Source organism: Oncorhynchus clarkii, chromosome 11 (assembly GCF_045791955.1).
Source record: "Oncorhynchus clarkii lewisi isolate Uvic-CL-2024 chromosome 11, UVic_Ocla_1.0, whole genome shotgun sequence".
In the NCBI taxonomy this organism is placed as follows: Eukaryota; Metazoa; Chordata; class Actinopteri; order Salmoniformes; family Salmonidae; genus Oncorhynchus; species Oncorhynchus clarkii.
Window position 1 is genome coordinate 29,111,474 of NC_092157.1, and position 13,813 is coordinate 29,125,286.

The 13,813-nt window shown below is 42.8% G+C and overlaps 1 protein-coding gene across 1 annotated transcript in view; it reads right to left on the reverse strand.

The window, feature by feature from the left end:
* Positions 1-13,813, reverse strand: part of LOC139420696 (cadherin-12-like) — a 128,347-nt gene that overhangs the window by 55,668 nt on the left and 58,866 nt on the right. The gene's annotated exons all lie outside the window — the stretch shown is intronic.

Sequence of the window (13,813 nt, forward strand, 5' to 3'; positions counted from 1 at the left end):
AGAAGATAGCCCTATTTGGTAAAAGACCAAGTCCATATTATGGCAAGAACAGCTCAAAAAAGCAAAGAGAAACGACAGTCCATCATTACTTTTAAACATGAAGGTCAGTAAATTGGGAACATTTCAAGAACTTTGAAAGTTTCTTCAACTTCTTCTTCAAGCTCTATGATGAAACTGGCTCTCATGAGGACCGCCCCAGGAAAGGAAGAGCCAGAGTTACCTCTGCTGCAGAGGATAAGTTCATTAGAGTTACCAGCCTCAGAAATTGCTGCCCAAATAAATGCTTCACAGAGGTCAAGTAACAGACACATCTCAACATCAACTGTTCAGAGGAGACTACATGAATCAGGCCTTCATGGTCGAATTGTTGCAAAGAAACAACTACTAAATTACACCAGTAATAAGAAGAGACTTGCTTGGGCCAAGAAACACGAGCAAGGGACATTATACCGGTGGAAATCTGTCCTTTGGTCTGATGAGTCCAAATGTGGGATTTTTGGTTCCAACCGCCGTGTCTTTGTGAGACGCAGAGTAGGTGACCGGATGAGAACCGCATGAGTGGATCCCACCCTGCAGCATGGAAGAGGAGATGTGATGGTGTTTTACTGGTGACACTGTTTGTGATTAATTTAGAATTCAAGGCAACCAGCATGGCTACCACAGCATTCTGCAGCGATATGCCATCCCATCTGGTTTGCGCTTAGTGGGACTATCATTCGTATTTCTACAGGACAATGATCCAACAAACCTCTAGGCTGTGTAAGAGGTATTTGAATAAGAAGGAGGTTGATGGAGGGCTGCATCAGATTTTCCACCATAATTTGCAAATAAATTCATTAAAAATCCTACAATGTGATTTTCTGGATTTTTGTCCTCATTTTGTCTGTCATAGTTGAAGGTACACTATGATGAAAATTACAGGCCTCTCTCATATTTTTAAGCGAACTTGCACAATTGGTGGCTGACTAAATACTTTTTTGCCCCACTGTATGTGGCAGGGTCTACAGACAATCACGGACTACAAAAGAAAAACCAGCCACGTCACGAACACTGACGTCTTGCTTCCTGACAAACTAAACACCTTCTTTGCCCGCTTTGAGGATAATACAGTGCCACCGACGCGGCCCGCTATCAAGGACTGTGGACTATCGCCCAGTAGCACTCACTTCTTTCATCCTGAAGTACTTTGAGAGACTAGTCAAGGACCAAATCACCTCCACCTTACCTGACACCCTAGACCCACTTCAGTTTTCTTCAATTTGCTTTCCACCCCAATAGGTCCACAGAAGATGGAACCGCCATCACACTGCACAATCCCATCTGGACAAGAGGAATACCTATGTAAGAATGCTGTTCATTGACTATAGCTCAGCATTTAACACCATAGTACTCTCCAAACTCGTCATTAAGCCCTGGGTCTGAACCCCGCCCTGTGCAACTGGGTCCTGGATTTCCTAATAGGTCGCCCCCAGGTGGTGAGGGTAGGAAACAACATCTCCATCCGGCTGATCCTCAACACTGGGGCCCCACAAGGGTGTATTCTCAGCCCACTCCTGTACTCCCTGTTCACCCATGACTGCGTGGCCATGCACGCCTCCAACTCAGTCATCAAGTTTGCAGACGACACTACAGTGGTAGGCTTGATTTCCAACAACGACTAGATGGCCTACAGGGAGGTGAGGGCCCTCGGAGTGTGGTGTCAGGAATATAACCTCTCACTCAATGTCAACAAAACAAAGGAGAGGATTGTGGACTTCAGGAAACAGCAGAGGGAGCATCCCCCCAGCCACGGGACAGTAGTGGAGAAGGCGGAAAGTTTTAAGTTCCTCGGCGTACACATCACGGACAAACTGAAATGGACCACCCACACAGACAGTGTGGTGAAGAGGTGCAACAGCGCCTCTTCAACTTCAGGAGGCTGAAGAAATTTGGCTTGTCATCTAAAACACTCACAAACCTACAGATGCACTATTGAGAGCATTCTGTCGGGCTGTATCACTGCCTGGTATGGCAACTGCTCCGCCCACAACCGCAAGGCTCTCTAGAGGGTAGTGGGGTCTGCACAACGCATCACCGGGGGCAAACTACCTGGCCTCCAGGACACCTACACCACCCGATGTCACAGGAAGGCCAAAAAGATCATCAAGGACAACAACCACCCGAGTCACTGCCTTTTCACACAGCTATCATCCAGAAGGTGAGGTCAGTACAGGTGCATCAGAGCTGGGACCGAGAGACTGAAAAGTTCCAATGTTTCCATTATAGCATCTTTCTGATAATTTTAATGATATTCATTTTCCATATTCCATCTCTCATCATTCCCAACATTTGGATGTTGAAATATATTGTCCCAAATATATGTGTCTATTGTTTGATGTTGAACTTTTTGGCGGCGAAGTCTCTGTGTAACAACAAATTTTCAGCCTTCCAATCCTGCAGAGCCAAAGGGAGAGTTTCTGCAAGGTATTTAAGTCATAAAAGACTGTATACCCAATCCCCTGGAGGACTGATACTAATGAGTTTACAAGCTCGTGTGACTGAAGCCATGGAGGCTGGTAAGAGGAGGACGGCTCATACGCTGAAAACCCCAAGGCATTTTTAACCCATAAGAATCTAAGCCCTGCCTAAGCTGGGGGAGGGGGTGTTCTACTAAGCTATATGGAATTGTTTTAAGAAGGTCATTCCAATGATTATTTAGCTATTTGATTTAGAATTTTAAGACCCCTTGAAGAATCCCCCAAAATATTATTTAAAAAAATCATTTGGACCTTTTATGTGTATTTAACCCCTTATTTTTGGCACTAACCAGTCTCCATATATACTCCCATACATTTTTTCAACTGGTACCGGGGGATCTTCAGACGAATATTGAGAGGCCTATGGGCATCCTAGAGCAATGCTACAGATGATTTTGTGAGAAAGCCAATTTTCAGATGTCTCTTGGTCTGACAAACACCGCTCTAGCTCTGTCACCTTTCATATATCTCTATTTTAGACTGACAGATTTTTATTGGGATTTTATTTTATACTAATTAGATTTCGTCAGGAGTTACGGACATCGACTTTAGTTAACTCAAATACATCTAGTAAGTTGAACTCAAAGTCAATGTAAAGTCAGTATTTCTTAAAATGTGTATGTGGTACTGACTCCAAACTAAATGAGAAGTCACATCAATTACATTTTTTAACAGATAACAAATTAACTTTTTTTCCCATGTAGATTTTAAGGAATTTTTGGAATTATAAAACAAAATGTTTTTGCATGCCTATTGAGTAATTGATTGGTTAATCTTATGCTACACAAAGTTAAATAACATATATATTGTTTTACAAACCAGCATAAAGTGACTTGCAGTTAGGCATGCAACATTTTGGCAAATTTCCCAGGTTTTCCAGAAGTCCACATTGGAAGAGTCCTCCAAATCATTCTACCAATTTTTTTAAACACATACTCACAGGCCTGTTTCAGGCCACTGTATTAGAGTTAAAGGTCAATTTTTTTATTATTTTTTTTATTATTGAATTTCCAAAATTCATTACAGTTTCAAGTCATTAAAATTCTATTAATAATTATTATAAATAATAAACTATTCAAACAGTAAGTAAAGCATGGCATCATCAGATATGTATTTTCACAAATAGTTTAATTATAATGTTAACATCAAACTAGGAACTCACTTTGTGAATAATTGAATATGAACTAATTCATCAATTATGTCTCTGTCACTAACAAATACAGTCATGGGTGGTAGAGCTACAGTTCACTCTAGGCACACTGGGACATTTTATTGTAGGTGTGGTTTAGTGGGGGCGTTATTCAACATTTTCAAGCTGATAATACTCACATCTGGACCCCTTACAGGGTCACAGTGACCATATCAGTTTGAGTAATGACTACAAAATCACTTTAAGTAACTGTACGCAGATATATATAGTGCAACATGTTTCCTCATAAGTTATGAGTAATTTGTATTTGCTATGGATCCCCATTAGCTGGTGCCAAGGCAGCAGCTACTCTTCCTGGGGTCCAGCAAAACTAAGGCAGTTAATACAATTTTAAAAACATGACAAAACATTCACAGATTTCATAATACACTGTGTGCCCTCAGGCCACTACTCCACCACTACCACATATCAACAGTACTAAATCCAAGTGTTGTATGTGTATAGTGCGTATGTTATTGTGTGTGTGTGTGTGTATATGTATGTGTCTGTGCCTATGTTTGTGTTGCTTCACTGTCTCAGCTGTTCCATAAGGTGTTTTTTAATCTGTTTTTGAAATCTAATTTTACTGCTTGCATCAGTTACTTGATGTGGAATAGAGTTCCATGTAGTCATGGCTCTATGTAGTACGGTGCACCTCTCAATGTCTGTTCTGGACTTGGGGACTGTGAAGAGACCCCTTGTGGCATGTCTTGTGGGGTATGCATGGGTGTCTGAGCTGTGTGCCAATAGTTTAGACATACAGCTCGATTTATTCATAATGGCAATACCTCTCATAAATATCAGCAGTGATGAAGTCAATCTCTCCTCTACTTTGAGCCAGGAGAGATTGACATTTATATTATTAAAATTAGCTCTCTGTGTACATCCTAGGACCAGCCGTGCTGCCTTGTTCTGAGCCAATTGCAATTTTCCTAAGTCCTTTTATGTTGTACCTGACCACACGACTGAACAGTAGTCAAGGTGTGACAAAACGAGGGCCTGTAGGACCTGCCTTGTTGATAGTGTTGTTAAGAAGGCAGAGCATTGCTTTTTTATGGACAGACTTCTCCCAATCTTAGCTACTACTGTATCAATATGTTTTGACCATGACAGTTAACAATCTAGGGTTACTCCAGGCAGTTTAGTCATCTCAACTTACTCAATTTCCACATGATTTATTACAAGATTACCATGCTTTTAGTTTTAGAAATATTTAGAGCTAACTTATTCCTTGTCAGCCACTCTGAAACTGACTGCAGCTCTTTGTAAAGTGTTGCAGTCATTTCAGTCTCTGCCGTAGCTGACGTGTATAGTGTTGAGTCATCCGCATACATACACACTCTGGCTTTACTCAAAGTCAGTGGCATGTCACTAGTAAATATTTTAAAAAGCAAGGGACCTCAACAGCTACCCTGGAGAATTCCTGATTCTACCTGGATTTTGTTTGAGAGGATTCCATTAAGGAACACCCTCTGTGTTGTTAGACAAGTAACTTGTTATCCACAGTATAGCAAGGGGTGTAAAGCCATAACACATACGTTTTTCCTGCTGCAACTACGATCGATAAGGACAAAAGCTGCACTGAAGTCTAAAAGCCCCCACAATAATTTTATCATCAATTTCTCCCAGCCAATTATCAGTCATTTGTGTAAGTGCTGTGCTTGTTTAGTATCCTTCCCTATAAGCGTGCTGAAAGTCTGTTGTCAATTTGTTTACTGTGAAATAGCATTGTATCTGGTCAAACACAATTGTTTCCAGAAGTTTACTAAGGGTTGGCAACAGGCTAATTGGTCTGCTACTTGAGCCAGTTAAGGGGGCTTTACTACTCTTGTGTGGAGGAATGACGTCAGCTTCTCTCTAGGCATGAGTGCACACACTTTCTAGTCGCTTTAAATTAAAGATGTGGCAAATAGGAGTGGCAATATCGTCTGCTATTATCCTCAGTAATTTTCCATCCAGATTGTCAGACCTCGGTGGCTTGTCATTGTTGATAAACAACAATACTTTTTTCACCTCCTACACACTGACTTTAGTTCTCCAGACAGTTCTCCAGATAGGTATGGGCTTTGTACAGTGTGATGTGAACTGCCTGGTGAAACACCCAGGGCCACAGGAATCATTTGACGCCCGTTTCAAGATCCAGTTTTGGTCAAAATTCTGAAAGTGCAAAGAATCAGCATCGTTTAACAGATTCCAAGCATACCCCCTTTCCGACACACAAATTCAAAGTAGTTACAGTACAGTTTCACAATGAATGGATCCAGGACTATGACAAACAGTTTAAGTCGGACGTTTACATACGCTTAGGCTGGAGTCATTAAACTCATTTTTCAACCACTCCACAAATGTCTTGTTATCAAACTATAGTTTTGGCAAGTCGGTTGGGACATCTACTGTGTGCAGGTCATTTTTCCAACAATTGTTTACAGTCAGATTATTTTACAGTATCACAATTCCAGTTGGTCAGAATTGTACATACACTAAGTTGACTGTGCCTTTATACAGCTTGGAAAAGTCCAGAAAATTACGTCATGGCTTTAGAAGCTTCTGATAGGCAAATTGACATAATTTGAGTCAATTGGAGGTGTACCAGTGGATGTATTTCAAGGCCTACCTTCAAACTTAGTGCCTCTTTGCTTGATATCATGGAAAAATCAAAATAAATAAGTCAAGACCTCAGAAAAACAATTGTAGACCTCCACAAGTCTGGATCATCCTTCGGAGCAATTTCCAAAAACTTGAAGGTACCACGTTCATCTGTACAAATAATAGTGCGCAAGTATAACACCATGGGACCATGCAGCCATCACACCGCTCAGGAAGGAGAAGCGTTCTGTCTCCTAGAGATGATCGTGCTTTGGTCTGAAAAGTGCAGAACAATAGCAAAGGACCTTGTGAAGATGCTGAAGGAAACAGGAACAAACGTACCTATATCCACAGTAAGACGAGTCCTATATCGACATGACCTGAAAGGCCGCTCAGCAAGGAAGAAGAGCCTGCTCCAAAACCACCATAAAAAAAGCCAGCCTATGGTTTGCAACTGCACATGGGGACAAAGATTGTACTTTTTGGAGAAATGTCCTCTGGTCTGATGAAACAAAAATAGAACTGTTTGGCCATAATGACCATCAATATATTTGGTGGAAAAAGGGGATGCTTGCAAGCCGAAGAACACCATCCCAACTGTGAAGCACGGGGGTGGCAGCATCATGTTGTGGGGGTACTTTGCTGCAGGAGGGACTGGTCCACTTCACAAAATAGATGGCATTATGAGGATGGAAAATTATGTGGATGGAAAATTATGTGGATACTGTATATTGAAGCAACATCTCAAGACATCAGTCAGGAAGTTAAAGCTTGGTCGCAAATGGACAATGTTGTGGCAAAATGGCTTAAGGACAACAAAGTCAAGGTATTGGAGTGGCATTCACAAAGCCCTAACCTCAATCCCATAGAACATTTCTGGGCAGAACTTTAAAAGAGTGTGCGAGCAAGGAAGCCTACAAACCTGACTCAGTTACACTAGCTCTGTCAGTAGGAATGGGACAACATTGTGGGAAGCTTATGGAAGGCTACCCAAAACATTTGACCAAAGTTAAACAATTTAAAGGAAAAGCTACCAAATACTATTTGAGTGTATGTAAACTTCTGACCAACTGGGAATGTGATGAAAGAAATAAAAGCTGATATAAATCATTCTCTCTACTATTATTCTGACATTTCACATTCTAAAAATAAAGTGGTGATTCTAACCGACCTAAGACAGGACATTTTTACTAGGATTAAATGTCAGGAATTGTGAAAAACTGAGTTAAATGAATTTGCCTAAGGTGTATGTAACCTTCCGACTTCAACTGTACAAGTTTGGTTAAGCAGGTTCGCCACCCTCAAGTCAGCAGCTAGGAGGGTCCTGGACGAAGACAACGTCAGGACTGAAGCACGACAATGGCTGGGCAGAGTCCAACACCCCCCAGCATCATCACGCTGGGAAACAACAGGGACTCCGTCCACTACTATGGCATTCCCAAACTGTGCAGGAACTGCGGCCAACTGGGCCATCTGGCCACAGCCTGCAGCGCCATCATCTGCAAGACAGATTTTACCTCTCCATAAGCACGTGCAACCTATGCGGGGAAGAGGGCCACTTCTTCAGTTCTTTACACTGGCAGGGCAAGGGCTGCCGCCCCAAAACCCACTAACACAATAACACAAATCCCAAACCCACCACCCCCCTGCCCTCTCCACCAGACAACAGAAACGAAGAGCCAGTCCCAGACCTTTCCACAGACACCGCCAAACCCACCAACCAAGTCCCAGAAACGGCCCCCACCCCTGTTGGAGCTTTCACCTCCGCCCTGCCAACAAATCCTTTCCTAGTCACCTCCACCCTCTTCAAACCCCTGGTCACCTTACAATTCCAGATCTTAGATGACGATGATCCAAATTGAATAAAAATGACCAAATGGAAAACAACAGACAACCAACAAACCAACATGGACCTCACTTTGTGCACGGGGGCATTGTCATGCTGAAAAAGGAAAGGGCCTTCTCCAAGCTGTTGCCACAAAGTTGGAAGCACAGAATCATCTCGAATGTCATTGTCTGCTGAACCATGAAAAACAGCCCTAGACCATTAATCCTCCTACACCAGACTTTACAATTGCCACTATGCATTGGGGCAGGTAGTCTTCTACTGGTATCCGCCAAACCCAGATTCGTCCATCGGACTGCAAGATGGCGAAGTGTGATTCATCACTTCAGAGAACGCAGAGTCCAATGGAGGCAAGATTTACACCACTAGTTGACGCTTGGCATCTTAGGCTTGTGTGCGGCTGCTCGGCCATGGAAACCTAGTTCATGAAGCTCCCGACGAACAGTTCTTGTGCTGACGTTTCTTCCAGAGGCAGTTTGGAACTCTTTAGTGAGTGTTGCAACCAAAGAGAGATGTTTTTTTATGCTCTATGCGCTTCAGCACAGTCCCGTTCGGTCCCATTCTGTGAGCTTATGTGGCCTTCCACTTCGAGGCTGAGCCGTTGTTCCTCCAAGACATTTCCAATTCACAATAACAGCACTTACAGTTGACCGGGGCAGCTCTAGCAGGGCAGAAATTGACGAACTGACTTGTCCTATGATGGTGCCCCGTTGAAAGTCACTGAGCTTTTGAGTAGTTGTTTGTTTTTGGAGATGGCGTGGCTGTGTGCTCTATTCTATACACCTGTCAGCAACGGGTGTAGCTGAAATAGTCGAATCCACTAATTTAAAGGGGTGTATACATACTTTTGTTTATATAGTGTACCTTAAGACCTTATTTTGAGGCCTCGTTTTACCCTAATACAGTGTCCTGAAACTCCTGGTTAACAAGGACAAGGCCAGCAAATAGGGTTAAAAAATTTCACTACCTTTTCCAAAAATCCCAGATAAAAAAATTATAATCCTATTGGAGTATTGCCAGGAATTTTCCCACTGGAATTTCTGCTTTCATAATGACAAAATGATTTGATTAGTTTAGACAAATGTATATGATTTATCTTTGTGTAGCATAAGATTCATCAATCAATCACTCAATGTAAATGCAAAACACAGATATTAAAAACAATGTAAAAAAAATCAACCTGCCTTAGTGCATGCTGGGTAAAAAAGTTAATTTGTTATAATAACCCAAAAAATTGGGATTTGCCGCAGATCCCCACCCCAAAAGGAAAATGATTGCTGTGAACCAAGGAACCTTGCGCCAACGGGGAGCCAAAAGAATGAATGATAAGCCCTCCCGCCGCACCATCTCCAACATGGCCTGAATCAGAACCACCGCCGGAAATGCGTTAAGGAAGGTCTGAGGCCACTGGTACGCCAGAACATCAGTTCCCAACGGGGCACTGCCGAACCTCACCCATATCTGGCCAATCACCTAGGGGTGTAGTCTCCAATTCTGTGGAAGAGTGCCCCATCCCTTGGATAGCAGATCTGCACTGGAGTTGAGGCAAATGGGAACATGCATCGCCTGAGAGCAAATGTGCACTGCTCAACAGCAACAAGGAGCGAGTCAAGGTGAGGAGGGGGAGGGACTGAGTCCCCTCTGCATGTTGATGTACTCTATGCCACTGTCGTCATGTTGTCGGAATTGACCTGCACATGCCGCCCGACAAACACGCGGGGCAGAGCATGTAAGAGGAGTTGAGTGGTTGGTCAATAAAAAAGTGGTCAGAAGAAGCAGAAGCTAAGCTACAGGACTGTTTTGCTAACACAGACTGGAATACATTCGGGATTCCTCCAGTGGCATCGAGGAGTACACCACATCTGTCATTGGCTTCATCAATAAATGCATTGATGACGTCGTCCCCACAGTGACCGTACGTACATACCTCGACCAGAAACCATGGATTATAGGCAGCATCTGCACTGAGCTAAAGGCTAGGAGCTTATAATAAATCCTGCAATCCCGCAAAGCCAACGCTCGTCGGATGTGGCAGGGCCTGCAAACCATTACAGACTGCAAAGGGAAGCACAGCAGAGAGTTACTCAGTGACACGAGCCTACCGGGTGAGCTAAACTAATTCTATGCTCCCTTCAAGTCAAATAACACTGACACACGCATGAGAGCACCAGCTGAACCGGAAGACTGTGTGATCACGCTCTCCGCAGCCAATGTATTAAGACCTTTATACAGGTCAACATTCACAAGGTCTACACACAGACGGATTACTAGGACGTGTACTGCGAGCATGCGCTGACCAACTAGCAAGTGTCTTCATTGACATTTTCAACCTCTCCCTATCTGAGTCTGTAATACCAACATATTTTAAGCAGACCACCATAGTGCCTGTGCCCAAGAACACTAATGTAACCTGCCTAAATGAGTGCTGACCCGTAGCACTCACGGCTGTAGCCATGGAGTGCTTTGAAACGCTGGTCATGGCTCACATCAACACCATCATCCCAGAAACCCTAGACCAACTCCAACTTGCATACCGCCCCAACAGATCCACAGTTGATGCAGTGTCTATTGCACTCCACACTGCCCTTTCCCACCTAGACAAAAGGAACACCTACTGTATGTGAGAATGCTATTCATAGACAGCTCAGTGTTCAACACCATGTGCCCTCCAAGCTCATCAATAGGCTAAGTACCCTGGGACTTAACACCTTCCTCTGCAACTGGATCCTGGACTTCCTGACGGGTCACCCCCAGGTGGTAAGGGTAGGTAACAACACATCTACCACACTGATCCCACAGGCAGTTAGAAAAGCTAAGGTAAGCTTTTTCAAACAGAAATTTGCCTCCTGTAGTACTAACTCAAAAAAGTTCCCGTCCATGGAGAATAAGAGCACCTCCTCCCGGCTGCCCACTGCTCTGAGGCTAGGAAACACTGTCACCACCGATAAATCCACTATAATTGAGAATTTCAATAAGCATTTCTCTACGACTGGCCATGCTTTCCACATGGCTACCCCTACCCCGGTCAACTGCCCGGCACCCTCCACAGCAACCCGCCAAAGCCCCCACCATTTCTCCTTTACCCAAATCCAGGTAGCTGATGTTCTGAAAGAGCTGCAAAATCTGGACCCCTACAAATCAGCCGGGCTAGACAGTCTGGACCCTCTCTTTCTAAAATTATCTGCCAAAATTATTGCAACCCCTATTACTAGCCTGTTCAACCTCTCTTTCGTATCATCTGAGATTCCCAAAGATTGGAAAGCTGCCACGGTCATCCCCCTCTTCAAAGGGGGTGACACTCTAGACCCAAACTGCTACAGACCTATATCTATCCTACCCTGTCTTTCTAAGGTCTTCGAAAGCCAAGTTAACAAAAAGATTACTGACCCTTTCGAATCCCACCATACCTTCTCTGCTATGCAATCTGCTTTCAGAGCTGTTCATGGGTGCACCTCAGCCACGCTCAAGGTTCTAAACGACATCATAACCGCCATCGATAAGAGACCCGACCAAGGCTTTCGACTCTGTCAATCACAACATTCTTATTGGCAGACTCGACAGCCTTGGTTTCTCAAATGATTGCCTTGCCTGGTTTACCAACTACTTCTCTGATAGAGTTCAGTGTGTCAAATGAAAATGAATAATTAGGCTATATTATTTCAGTTATTTCAAGGTTATAGCCTACAAATAAATAAATTGTGAAGCATTTGTGAGCGTGACACAAGAGGCTGGTAGGGACATAAAGAGCTCAGCATGTAAAAAAAAAATGTTTTGTTGTATTAAATGATTATATAGTCTATACATTGCCCATATAGGCTGTGACTTACTCATAATTAAATACAAATTAAATGAAAAAGGACTTATTAGTGCCTTAGAAACACGAGTTTGACCAGTCTGTGGCTTCAGGCTCATGTGATGGTGCCTAGAGAGCCAACCAGCAGCAGAGAATATCCTCTCCATACTTGCAGGGCCACTGGGGATGCTATACATCCTTTTGGCCAGTCTTGCCAGGCTTCGCAGAGATGCAACGTTTATTTTAGATTTCTCTATGGGTAGGCCTAAAGGCAGTGGCGAGCCGTGGGCCTGGGGCCTGGGCCTTCAGTGAGGTCCTACACAGTCCCACCCAAATTAATCCAACTCTTATTACCATCATTATGATGCCATGGCTCTAGACACTATACATTTAGACAGAAACGCAGTTTAACCAGGCGTTGCGTCACCTTGAAATTGACATTTTTATTCAGAGATTTGCAGGGGAAGAGTACAATACAGTACAGTTCAACTAATAGGCAAGAACATAGTCGAGTGCAACAGAGTTATATTAATATTCTTCTTCTATCCATTTCTGGTCCACAAACTTTGAGCTTTAAGTAAAAAAATCTAATAATACAGTGTGTTCACTAAACAGCGCATTGTCCCACCCAAAGCATTTTCACCGTGATGATAAAGACACATAACTATTCACTGAAAATAAAAGAAAGAAAACAAATATTTTGCAACATAGGCTATTTGCCATTTCATTATGTTAATATATAGGCTATTTAATATTAACTAAATAAAACGCGAAACATACATACACATTTAATAAAAAATAAAATGCATTGTATGCCTACTCACCAAAGACTGATTATTTGAACACAAAATCCATCCAACTTTGAAAGTGGCGAACGAACCCCTTTCCCGCCTGTGACAGGCTTTGTAGCGTCGGCGTCGGGCGACCTCTCCTTACAATGTCTAACTTTTCTTGAAAAGTTCGTCTTGAGAATGGCGTTATAATTATATCCTCGACTAAATCGATATCTTCTCCTCCTTCCGCCATTGTGGGTTGAAAAAACAGCTTAGTAGTACGCAAATTAATTTGTTTATCAAATTCAGTTTCCTAGTTCTGAGGTTCTGCATAGACCTGCCCAAAGGACCTGCCTCTCAATATTGGTAATCCAATCAAAAGACGTGCACGCACTACGCCTGCTAGCTGGCTCCTGTGTAACACTGGAGCCAGCCAGCAGGCGTACAATAGCCAACTCTAAAGCTGATTGGTTGACACAAAATGTTCATTTCCATTCACTTTAAGCTACAAGCGCCCGCACTGTTGATTCTGAAGGCCTGAGGGCAGATTTTAGACCCCTGGCAACACATGATGGCTGAATATGATTGGATAAAAGATCTAACATAAAGACCAGCCCTCCAAATCTCAACCTGGGGCTGGAAGCAGTGCAACCAAGAGGAAAGCTATGAAATGAAGAGTATAACTCTTACTCTGGGGAATAATTGAATACATATTTGTGGGAAAATATATTTTAAAAAAATTATATTCTGATGATGTTTAGGCCAGCAGAGAAGGCCTTGCTGGCCCTGACGGCCCACCATTGCCTAAAGGTTTTTAGGCAAAATAACCCAATCAAAAGCTCCTTGAACGTGGGAATGTGCCAGACCTATTGGGCAAAATATAAATTATGGCCTATTGTACATCTATTATCTAATAGAACTAAAATGAACAAAACATTTAAGAGATCTGATTTTTAGTTTAAAAATACTTTGCTACTTTGACATTTAGTTATCTACCCACCTCATTCCTTTATTTTATCATGTCCACATAGTAAGTACACCATCAGGCTGTCTTTTCAGATTCCACAATGGTTATTTGGTTGTGGACACTACCTTACATCACAATCACTC